General features: G+C 52.3%; 1 long non-coding RNA gene across 1 annotated transcript; it reads left to right on the top strand.

Annotated features, from left to right (window-relative positions):
* The first annotated feature begins 583 nt into the window (after nt 1-583).
* Nucleotides 584-2,284, top strand: LOC139684047 (uncharacterized). Its single transcript, XR_011699852.1, has 4 exons — nt 584-670; nt 1,326-1,361; nt 1,480-1,509; nt 2,231-2,284. It is a non-coding gene; the product is annotated as an uncharacterized lncRNA (long non-coding RNA).
* Nucleotides 2,285-12,624: the final 10,340 nt, after the last annotated feature.

Genomic DNA, 12,624 nt, shown 5'->3' with positions numbered 1-12,624 from the left:
TCCAGAGCTAACCAGAGACTGGAGATCCCAGGCTGTTCCCATGGGCTGTGACCTTCTTTATCTGCCATCTCCCTGTTTTCCCTCATCCTGGGGTCCTGGTGCCCCAAGCAGAGGGCTCAGTGTCCGCCCCCCATTCAGCCAAGGGTCTGGAGTGGGAACAGGGATAATTGTGTTCCGATGTGCCAGGTTTGGGGCTGGGCTCAGCTCTGGTGTTGTCAGAGGGAAAGCTCTGGGAAAGGACAGGCACCAGGAGATGGGGGGATAAGGCTTCAGGGGGCTGTTGGAGGATGGATTGTGTTGGAGCAGGGGTTGTCCCCACTGGGTGTGCAGCTGTTTTATTATTCCTGCTTACCCCCTCTTTGTACCCTCAGATGACTGGGCACTTCCAGGGGCAGGTGTCCCATGCAGGGAGCTGGATGGATGCCAGGGAAGGTGGCTGGATCCATGCCAGGGCTGGCTTTGTTACCAGGGCTAGAGTCTCTGCCAAGTCAGGCTTTGCCTGGGCGGCTCTTGGGGAGGGTGCAGGGAGGAGTCCCAGCAGGGATAAATGTGCTCCTCACCTTCTCCAGCCTCACCCAGTGCTCCCCACTGAGAGAGGAAGATGAAGGTCGCTGTGCTCAGCGTGGCCCTGCTCTTCACCATCCTGCTGAGCCATCCGGCAGATGCCTTGGTGAGATTCCGATGCCACCGGGATAGGTTCAGGGATGGGCCCCTTCCCAATCCAGGGGCTCCCCATGACTGCCCAGCACTCCCAGCCCCAGCCTATGACACTTTCTTCCTACCACAATTCCCTCTGTCCTTGCCCTTCCCACAATTCCACTCCTGCTGCTGGAGCTCTGGTTCCTCCTGGCATGGTTGGACTCAGCTTTGTCCTGGCAGAGTCACACTGGATTCTGCTCTTCCTGCCCCCAGATCCCACCTTTTTGGACCTTCCCATCCCATCCTATTGGTCCCCTCAGGCCTCTCCCCAGGATCTCCTCTCTTTCCCATCCAAGGATAAGGCTGAATCTAAACTGGGCAAAACTGGACCATGGTCAAATTGAGTAAAATTAGAAAAATCAGGACCAAGCTCCAAACTGGGCTGAACTGGGGCAAGGCGTAGCCAGGCTGAACTGGGACATGTCCTCCCGTGGATGTTTCCCAGGGGCTTTCCTCCAGTCTTTCCCCTCAACCCCTTGTCTTTCCCCTCTGTCCCCCATTTCCATGAGACCCTCAGTCCTGCTCAGACCGGCGTGTAGCCGTGGGCTGGGGGGTGGGGACACCTGTGTGCCCCCCACAGCCCTGCAAGGGCCAATCCCAACCAAGTCTTTGCTCTCCCTCTGCAGGCCCCCATCAATGCTGCTGGTGGTGGCTGTGGTGAGGTAAGTCCTGGATTTGGGGTCACCCAGTGGGGGAACTGGGGGGCAGTTTGGTTCTCTTATCCCTCACTGAGACTGGGGACACCCCAGTGACCAGTGACATCTCATGGTCTCTCTGCAGGAAGGCACCGTCACTTCTGGGCCTGGCATGGTGAGTACCAGCAGTTTTTCTGGGAAGAGACCCTGCCCTCTCATGGCCAAAACCTTCCAGGGCATCCCAGTGCTTCCAAGTCCACCCCAGTGTTTCCTGGAGAGGCTCCTTCCTCATGGCCCCCACTGTATTACCATACTACCCAGTCCACCCCAGTACACACACATAGAATATCATTCCCAGAATATTTCTTCCCCTCTTTCCCCACTAATCCTTTTCCTTTCCCATTTCATTAGACAGTGATGCCCCTAAATCCCCTTCCTTGACTCCCCAGTACCAAAGCCCCTCCCAATCCCTTTGAGTTTTTTTTCTTTTCCCATTTCTCCTGACCTCACTCATCCCCTGCTTCATTCCCCATTTCCCCTCCACTGGAATTCTTTTCTCCTCACCTGCCTCCCTTATAGTCCCATCCCTTCTAGACCCCAATGCCCATCTCGTTTGATCCCCAGTTTCCCCCAGTTCTCCATCTTTGGGTGCCCTCCCTCTCACCCCCATCCTCTTTGGACACCCTGATTTTCCCTGGCTCTCCTTGTCTCCATCCCCACCCTGGTCCCTGCAGGATCAGGGATCCCAGGGGAAACTGGGCAGTTTGGGATTGGGAGGAGCAGAAGGGATTTTCCCCCTTAGTCCAGGGGGCAGTCCCAGGGGGGCTGGGGACACCTGTGTCACCCACAGCCCCACAGGGGCCAATCCTGCTTAAACCTGTGCTCTCCTTCCCCAGCCAACCACGGCATCAGGTGCACTTGCATGTATTGGGGTAAGTACTGGATTTGAGGGACACACAGGGTGGGAAAGAGGAGGGGCAGTTTAGTCCCCCCCTCTCCCCCCCATCATGTCCTAGGAGTGGGAATGAACCAGTGACACCTCATGGTCTCTCTACAGGGAGGTGTCAACGTTGGTCGAGTGAAGAGGTCTGAGGTGGGTACCCTGAGTCCTGCTGGGCCCAGACTCTCCCCTCTCATGGCCACGACCCTCCAGGCCATCCCAGTGTTTCACAGTACATCCCAGTATGCCCCAGTACATCCCAGTGTCTCTAACCCTGCCTTTCCCCACAGCCCCCTGTGGCTGAGCAGGTGAAGCTTCTGCGCGAGTGATGCTCAGTTGCCTCTCTGGATGCCTCTCCAGGTGAGAAATATCAGAGGGTCCTCAGCACCCAGAAATAGGCCTGGGAGGTTTCTGGGTGATGGCTGAACCCTCTGGGTTGGGGAGATCGTGGGCACAGCAAATGGACACAGAGGTGGCTGTCCCTGACCTGTGTCCCAGCTGAGCTGGACAGAGCTGCCCCCACACCTTTCCTTGCACTCAGGGGGCTCTGCAGACCCCCAGTGTCATCAGAAAGGCACTGAGGGGCTCTGGGAGATTTCAAGGCATCCCAGGCTTAGGTACTCTTTGGGCCACATGGATCTCAGGATTTAATTCCTGTCTTTTCTCCAGGTCCCTTCAGACAGATTGGGTAGGGACAATGTCTCTCTCATGTCCCAGTGGACACTGAGGCTGATGTTTTGGGCTCTGCCTTTCAGGATTGGAACTGTTGATGACACCCATGTCCTGTCCCTCTCCAGCGGTATGAGGAGATCATCATCCCTGGAAGACACCTCTGACCCCTTGGCAGCCCTGGCAATCACCCAGGAATGATCAATAAACCCCTTCAGCAAAGCAATGCTCTCAGTCTGTGTGTTTGTTCCCTTGTCCATGTGTGTTCCCGTGTCTGTGTGTGTATCCCCAAGTCCATGTGAGTTCCCATGTCTCTGTCCCCTCCCCTCTCCAGCCCCTGCACACCCAGTGCCTCTCTGCCCACACTCCAACAATCAGCAGAGCTCTCAGGGGGCTCCTGGGGGTCTCTGAATGGGAAATCCTCTTTACCCTCTCCATGTGCCCCCCAAGCAGGGCGGGTTTGGGCACTCTGGTGTATCCCCTCAGGGGCCAGGGAAAGTGAGGGGCACAGGGACAGTCCCTCAGGAATCTGGGTTTGGAAACACATCAGGGAACAGCTTCTGGCCAGGGCTTCATGAGCTGCATCCCAAAGGAGCACAGGGGAAAGGAGGGGCACAGGAAGCCTGGAAGCCCTGGGTCCTCTGCCAAGATCTGGGATGGAAAGGAGAGGGTATAAAGGGAGCCAGAGGATGCAAAATTCTCTCAGATACCCAGCCAGGTTGGGGTGAGGGGATCCAGAGCAGACCTGCACAGAAGGACATGGGGATGCTTGTGGATAAAAAGCAGGATGTGACCCAGCAATGTGAGCTCAGAGTCTGGAAATCCCCCATGTCCTGAGCTCATCCCACAGCATGGGCAGCAGGTGAGGGTGAGTTCTGCCCCTCTGCTCTGCTCAGGTGACATCCCACCTGCAGTGCTGCTTCCAGCTCTGGGCACCTCTCTGTCTCTGTAATGCACCTGCTCTGAATGGGAATCACTTTTGGTGATTTCCCTGCCAGCCCCTGCATCTCATGTAGCTCCAGAGGGTCCTCATCACATGGAAGACACGGACCTGTTGGAGCAGTTCCAGGGGAGGCCAGCAAGATGATCAGAGGGCTGGAGCACCTCTCTGGTGGGGAGAGGCTGAGAGAGTTTGAGTTGTTGAGCCTCTTCATCCTCTATTTCCAAGGTCTCCTCTCCACTTAGAAATGAGCCCACAGGATCCTTCGTTTCCCTTTTGCTATTAATATATTTGAAGAAACTTTCCTTGTTGTGCTTGACATCTTTGGCCACATTTAATTCCAGATGGGCATTGGCCTTCCTTGTCTCCTTTCTACATATCCTGACCACCTCTCTGCATTCATTCCAAGTACCCTGAGCCCACTTCCATCTCCTGGGTATTCTTTGCTTCCACCTGAACAAGGTTGGCTGCTTGTGCTTGATGCAGCTGTTCCCTCTTAAGCCTCCTTTGGCTCTGAGGGACTTTCTCCAATATTTCCTTGTTGGCTTCTACTATCCCAGAAGTGCCTGTCCCATCTCTGTCAGACATCAGGTGTGCCCCAGTGTGGCTGGTCCATGCCAGTGTCAGCACACAGGGCCCTCACAGGTAACCCCTGTCCTTTAACTTTTTCCTATTATGCCACAGTTTTCCAGGGACAAGCCTGATATTGTGCCCTCCTGCCTGATATCAAGTTTAAAGGCCTGTAATAGTGCAGAGCCTCATAGTCCCAAAGGGACTTCAGGGCACTGCAGAAACTCGTGGAAAAAAAGGGAGCCTTGGACACTGAGGAACCTCATGGAATCACGGGGCCATTGTCACAATGCAGAGCCTAACTGAGCCAAAGGAACCCTGGGACACAATGGAACCTCATGGAATCAAGGGGCCATTGTCACAATGCAGAGCCTAACAGAGCCAAAGGAACCCTGGGATGTAACGGAGGGAGGCGGGTTTGTGACCTGCTGAGACAACTTCACAGAAGTTACTGCAACAGGCAACTTTATTCATCCGCTCACAAAACTCTTATACACTTCAAAAGCTGAATCCCTCCGCAGCTCTGCCACCTTGGCACTGATAATTGGTTAACAATGCTGTTTACATGACAATGCCCGCTCTAATTGGCCGATTACACACATCTGTTGAGAGGGTGGCAGGAGCCGCTGACCTCATTAATTAGTCCTAGAAGCTACAACACGCTAAGTACAGAAACAAGTTCAATACACAACTCACACTTTAGATCTAAGAGCATATGAAATCCCAACACTTCAGAGCTGCCATCCTGGGGCAGCTCCTGCCCAGCACAGGCAGCCACAAGGTCTCTCCACCTGCCCCTCTCACCTCAACAGTGCCACTGTTTTCTGCAGCACCCTCAGCCTTGCCCAGCACAGCCCTCCTGAGAGAGTCTGACACAGTCCTTGTTCTACATCATCCTCAGCACCTGCTCACCCCTCTCACCTACAGCCTGATGGCCAGAAACATTCAGGGCAGGGAGGCACCAGGGAAAGTGCTCTGGGCAACCATGGAGTGCACAAAGGGTGGTGTTCCTGTAGGAAGAAATCCCTGCTGCCACCCTTATGAATGGCCCCAAGGAGCTGGACAGGCCTGTGTTGTGTTGTGGGCACTAAACTGGAACTGTGGGATATGGAAAAGGCCTTTGGTTTCAGGGATATTGAGGAGGGTGGGCAGTGTCATTGTGAGTCCTCTCTCACACACCTTGGGAAGGCCAGAGCCATCATAGAGATTCCTGGGGACTTGGGAAAAGCAGAGATGGAACCAGTTTGCAAACAGGGCAGGGAGGAGGACTGAGAGAGTTCCAGACTGGTCAGGCTCAGCAGAGAAGGGGATATGGCAAGTCCTCTGCAGCCATCTCCAGGTTTTGGAAGGACAAGGAAGGGATGGCAGAACCCATGTGGGATGGACAAAAAGGGGGTGTTGTGTGCCAAGACTTTAGCAAGAGCTTTGACATGGTCTTCTATGGTGTCCTTATGGCCAGATTGGTGAGAGCTGGAGTGAAGAAGTGGAACCTGTGGTGGGTGGGAATTTGGCTGAACAAAGAGTGTCAAATAAAATCAATAGAAAAAATTCCAGTTGGCAGAAACATCCTGGTGAGATCTCCTAGTGATCAGCCCTTGAATACCACTGTAGAACATCTTTATTATCTCTCTATACAATGGGACCAAATGATTTTCAAGTCCTTTGTGGTTGATGCCACCTTTCAGGGAGGCCTTGAGCAACCTGTCTGGGCTTAAAGACAAATACTGTGATGGAAAATCCTATTAAATTAATTCACTCCCCTTTTATTCCCCACCAGTACAGAGAGACAAAATAAGAGGAGGTATTAAGTGAAAAAGTAGAGTTTAGTGAGAAGAAATACAGCAGCAAAGACAACAATATCAAGAGTTCAAAGCAACAAGAGAGAGAGAAATCACTTTGTCTCTCCGCCCTCAAATCCCTTTTATGTATAGATGGTTATCAACATGTGCTTCCCATTCCCCTTTTCCCCTGGGGGAACCAGATTAAAAAATAAAACCATGGGAGAGAGGGGGCAAAGCAAAATCTGGAAAGTATCTCATCCAAGACAAGTTCTGCTGCCAAAGCAAACGCTGACTCCAGAGGGGCCCAAGGAGCAGCCACGACTCCGGTCCATGTGGTGGGGGGGGAGGCAGCGGGTCTGCTGATCCCTTGGAGTTCTAGGATCACAGTGGCCCCTTGGCTCCTGAGGTTCTGAAATGCCTCAGGGTTCCTTTGGTTCCACGAGGACTCACATGTCACAATGGCCCCTTGATTCCATGGGATATCTCACTGTCCCCATACTCCTTTGGTTCAATGAGCCCCTGCAGTGTCACAATGGACCGTTGATGTCATGAGGTTCCACTGTGTCCCAGGGTTCATTTTGTTCCATGAGACTGTGCAGGGGCACAGTGGCCCCTTGAGTCCATCAAGTTCCTCACTGTCAGAATGGCCCCTTGATTCCATGAGGTTACTCCATGTCACAGGGCCCCTTGGGTTCCCTGAGGCCCTGAATGTCCAATGGCCTCTTGGTCCCATGCTTTTCCACAGTGTTCCTGGGTTCCTTTGGTTCCATGATGTCCTGCACTGTCACAGTGGCCCCTTGTTTCCATGAGGTTCCACAGTGTCCCTATGCCATCTTGAGTTATGAGGTTGAACAGTGTCCCCAGGTTCCTCTGGCTCCATCAGGTCCTGTGGTGTCACAACTGCCCCTTGATCTGAAAAGGCTCCTCAGTGTCCCAGGGTCACTTTATTTCCATGTGTCTCGGTTTGAGGGGAAAAACCAAAATGTTTTACCCACAAGCAGGGGAGGGGCCTCCTCCACAATAATCACACCACTCTTTATCAAATTTAAGAAAAGGAATTTTAATACAAGAAGGATAACTGCTATATATATATATATATATGTAAACAGACTAGTGCAACCCACTTCCCCAACACCATAAGAGAAAAAAAAACAAAACAACAACAACAAAACCCAGCAGGTTTTCCTCCGGGAGAAAAGGTTATACTTAAGTGTCCTTGTCACAGCCCGCTGGCTGCAGAGTGAGTTTCAGTCCCTCTCCAGCGAAACAGACGAGCAGTGGGCTTTCAGATGGACTCAGTCTCTTCCCCCTGTGTTCCCCGTCCAAGAAGCAGAGAGGTACGAGCAACCAGCAGCAAATCCAAAGCAGGCAGCAGCACGGCAGGAAAAGGTGGTCCGAAGTAGGCAGCGGCAAGACAGCCAGGGAAAACCCCAGCAGTAACCAGCAGGGCAGCCTGCCTCCTTGGAGCCCCCACTCCCCCGTTCCGCCGAGCCAAGACTGAGGAGAATATCCAAAAAAAAAAAAAAACCAAAAAAAAGACAAACCTGCCCCCACCCCAGCGATCACAGTTAACTGCTTCTTTTGTTAACCGCTGGCCTGGGCAGTTAAGTGGCAGGGGAGAGAATTTACATAATAATCCCAAACTACAACATTATCCACCCCTAAATTCTCTTCCATGCCGATACTCTACATTAAACTTAAATTTTCTTTCAAATAATTAAGTGTTTACAAATACAGTAATATGAGTCGTTTACCCAGGGATAAGTTCCCCTTGAGGTATACATCGTGTCTCTCCATCTTCCTGCATCACCCACCAGGTGGAACCAGATCCTTGAGCAAAGACAACCCCACGAATGGGTTTGCCTTTGCCTGAGGCAGGGTTGATCCAGACTGTTTTCCCTAGCATACCTCTCAGGTGTATTACAGGGACTTTGTCTCCATCTACAGTGTGAAGGGGTTCTGATTGGGCAGGGCCGGCTCGATTGACAGAGCCTCTAGTGTTGACTAGCCATGTAGCCTTTGCTAAGTGTTGATCCCAGTGTTTGAAAGTCCCTCCACCCAACGCCTTCAAAGTGGTTTTCAACAGTCCATTACACCGCTCAACTTTCCCGGCAGCTGGTGCATGGTAGGGGATATGATACACCCACTCAATGCCATGTTCTCTCGCCCAGGTAGCAACTAAGCTGTTTTTGAAATGAGTTCCATTATCTGACTCAATTCGTTCTGGGGTGCCATGTCGCCACAGCACTTGTTTTTCCAGGCCTAGGATGGTGTTCCGAGCAGTGGCGTGAGGCACTGGGTGTGTCTCCAGCCACCCTGTGGTTGCTTCCACCATGGTGAGCACATAGCGCTTGCCTTGGCGGGTCTGTGGCAGTGTGATGTAGTCAACCTGCCAGGCCTCCCCGTACTTATACTTATCCCAGCGCCCACCATACCACAGGGGCTTCACTCTCTTAGCCTGCTTAATGGCAGCACATGTCTCGCAGTCGTGGATAACCTGAGAGATAATGTCCATGGTTAAATCCACCCCTCGGTCTCGTGCCCATTTATAAGTGGCATCTCTGCCCTGATGGCCCGAGGCATCATGGGCCCATCGAGCCAAGAACAGCTCTCCCTTGTGCTGCCAGTCCAGATCTGTCTGTGATACTTTCACTTGCGCAGCTCGGTCTGCCTGTTGGTTGTTGAGATGTTCCTCATTGGCCCGATTTTTGGGCACGTGTGCGTCTACGTGGCGGACTCTCACAATCAGCTTCTCTACTCGGGTGGCAATATCTTGCCATATATCGGCAGCCCAGATGGGTTTCCCTCTGCGTTTCCAATTGGTTTTCTTCCATCGGTCTAACCATCCCCAGAGAGCATTGGCCACCATCCATGAGTCGGTGTAGAGGTAAAGCTTTGGCCATTTCTCTCGTTCAGCAATGTCCAGGGCCAACTGCACGGCTTTAAGCTCTGCAAACTGACTCGACCCACCTTCTCCTTCAGTAGCTTCTGCAACTTGTCGTGTGGGACTCCATACAGCTGCTTTCCATTTGTGATTAGTCCCTACAATGCGACAGGAGCCATCGGTGAAGAGGGCGTAGCGTATTTCCTCTTTTGGCAATTGATTGTATGGTGGAGCTTCTTCCGCACGTGTCACCTGCTCTTCCTCTTCATCTGCTAGACCAAAATTTTCACCTTCAGGCCAGTTTGTGATGATTTCCAGGATCCCAGGGCGATTTGATTTTCCTATACGGGCGCGCTGCGTAATCAGGGCAATCCACTTGCTCCAGGTAGCATCAGTGGCGTGATGTGTAGAGGCAGCCTGTCCTGACAACATCCACTTCAGCACTGGTAGTCGAGGTGCCAGAAACAGCTGTGCTTCTGTGCCAATCACCTCTGAGGCGGCTTGAACTCCTTCATAGGCGGCTAGGATCTCTTTCTCTGTGGGGGTATAGTTGGCTTCAGATCCTCTGTAGCCTCGGCTCCAGAATCCAAGTGGTCGGCCTCGAGTCTCACCAGGCACCTTCTGCCAAAGGCTCCAAGACAGGCCATTATTCCCGGCGGCGGAGTAGAGCATGTTCTGTATGTCTGGTCCTGTCCTGACTGGTCCAAGGGCTACAGCCTGAGCAATCTCATGCTTGATCTGGTCAAAGGCTTGTTGCTGCTCAGGGCCCCAGTGGAAATCATTCTTCTTACGGGTTACCAAGTAGAGAGGGCTTACGATCTGACTGTATGCTGGGATATGCATCCTCCAGAACCCTATGGCACCCAGGAAGGCTTGTGTTTCCTTTTTGCTGGTAGGTGGAGACATTGCTGTGATCTTATTGATGACTTCTGTTGGAATCTGACGGCGTCCATCCTGCCACTTCACTCCCAGGAACTGGATCTCTTGGGCTGGTCCCTTAACCTTACTCCGTTTGATGGCAAAGCCAGCTCCCAAAAGGATCTGGATGATTTTCTCTCCTTTCTGAAAAACCTCTTCTGCTGTGTCCCCCCACACAATGATGTCATCAATGTATTGCAGGTGTTCTGGAGCCTCACCCTTCTCCAGTGCAGTCTGGATCAGTCCATGACAGATGGTGGGACTGTGTTTCCACCCCTGGGGTAGTCGGTTCCAGGTGTACTGCACGCCCCTCCAGGTAAAAGCAAACTGTGGCCTGCACTCTGGTGCCAGAGGAATGGAGAAGAACGCATTAGCAATGTCAATAGTGGCATACCACTTTGCTGCCCTGGACTCCAGTTCATACTGGAGCTCCAGCATGTCCGGCACAGCGGCACTCAGCGGTGGGGTAACTTCATTCAAGCCACGATAGTCCACAGTCAATCTCCATTCTCCATCAGACTTATGCACAGGCCAGATGGGGCTGTTGAAGGGTGAGTGGGTTTTGCTGACCACCCCTTGGCTCTCCAGTTCACGGATCATCTTATGGATGGGGATCACAGCATCACGGTTCGTTCGGTATTGCCGACGGTGCACTGTCGTGGTGGCAATTGGCACTTGCTGTTCCTCAACTTTCAACAGTCCAACAGCAGAAGGACTTTCTGAGAGACCTGGCAATGAGTTCAATTGTTCAATCCCTTCTGTCTGTACAGTGGCTATTCCAAAAGCCCATCTATGCCCCTTTGGGTCCTTAAAATATCCATTCCTGAGGTAGTCAATGCCCAGGATACATGGGGCGGCTGGACCAGTCACAATGGGGTGTTTCTGCCAATCTCTCCCTGTCAAGCTCACTTCAGCTTCTAGCACAGTCAACTCTTGAGATCCCCCTGTCACCCCAGAAATAGAAATAGTTTCTGAGCCCACATGTCCTGATGGCATTAATGTGCATTGAGCGCCAGTATCAACCAAAGCCTTATACTTTTGTGGGTCTGATGTACCAGGCCATCGAATCCACACAGTCCAATAGACACGGTTGTCCCGTGCCTCTACCTGGCTAGAGGCAGGGCCCCTCTAACACTGATCCTGGTCATAGCGGTCAGAACCTTTTCTCGATGAGTACACCTGGGAGGTGCCCTCCTGTGGGTCAGATTCTTGCCCGTGGGAAACTGGGACTGCACTTACTCTCACTGACCTTCTTCCATTCTCCTTCAGTTCTTGTACTCGGGCTGCAAGGGCACGGGTGGGTTTCCCATCCCACCGTCCCATGTCTTCTCCATGTTTGGCCAGGAAGTACCACATCTCAGTTCGTGAGGTCTGTCCACTTCCTCTGGCTGGGGGGCGTCTGGCTCTGACTTCAGAGGTTCTCATTCGCACTGGTGCCACTTGGAGACTTTCCCTAATTTCCTCTCTGATCGCTTTTACCTCTGCAGGCAGCGTCTTGAGACTCTCAACCAATGTCTCTACAGCAGAAATACGGGCCTGCATTGGGCTGTGGGTCATGCTTTCATATATCCGGAGCTTATTTGCTACAGCGCCCACTGTTTCATGGTTCTCTTCCCTATACATGGATGCCAGGAAATCGGTGTATTCAGCTGGCCCCGAGCGTGAAAGGTCCCACCACATATGTGGTGTGCATCTGACCTTGTCAGGGTCATTATTGGCTTGCCCACCTCTTCCAAAAAGCACGTCCATCATTGCCATCTCCCTCAGACGTAAAATTCCTTCTTCCATCGTCTTCCAAGTCTTCCTAATATGATGTTCCTGCAGGATTTCTCTATAAACAAACTTCTCTCTTACACTCGTTAGAAGTCGTGCCCAGAGTGAAAGGGGCTTTGATTCCCTCACGAACACCTGTTCAATAGCCACATCCTGGGCCAGAGCCCCCAAAAACCTGGCTTCAGCACCATCCAGTTGTAAGGTTTCACCCATAAGGTCCCAAACTCGGATCAACCAAGTCAGGATGGGCTCACCCGGGTGTCGAGCAATGTCTTTCCGCAAACTACGGAGATTATCAAATGACAATGACTCAGTGATGATCTCAGGCTCTGGGTCTGCTTGCTGTGGAGGTGCAGCAGCCCCCTCATCGTCTGCTGGATGGTCTAATTTGGTCTTATATTTCCTTTTCTGAATAGGGGCAACTTCCATAGGCTTGGCCTGTCCTCCTGGTTTAGCCTCATCCTTTTCTCCCTTCACTGTGGCATCAGGGGTTTTATTCTCTCGCTTTTCCCCCTTCACTGGGCTAGGTTTCTGAATGCATTCTGGAAAAACCCTGGCCCTACCTTCAAACATTCTGTAAGCTGCAGGGATACAACCCTGCAGAAAAACCATAAAGAGCAAGATATCTCTGGCATCCAGGGAGAATTTAAACATCTCAAAAGCTGTTGTAGCAGACTTGAATGGGGAATAGACAAAGGGTTGGGAGAAGAGATTCCCCTTTGTTCCTTCCCAAGGGTCCGTACTATTATCACTGAATCCCCAGAGGTAGCAGCTTAGGTTGCGGCAGGAAAACAGCCTGGAGAGCACCACCCACA

The sequence above is a fragment of the Pithys albifrons genome, chromosome 31 (genome assembly GCF_047495875.1).
Source record: "Pithys albifrons albifrons isolate INPA30051 chromosome 31, PitAlb_v1, whole genome shotgun sequence".
In the NCBI taxonomy this organism is placed as follows: Eukaryota; Metazoa; Chordata; class Aves; order Passeriformes; family Thamnophilidae; genus Pithys; species Pithys albifrons.
Note: the sequence above shows the minus strand (reverse complement) of the source record. Positions and strands in the feature narration are given on the sequence as shown.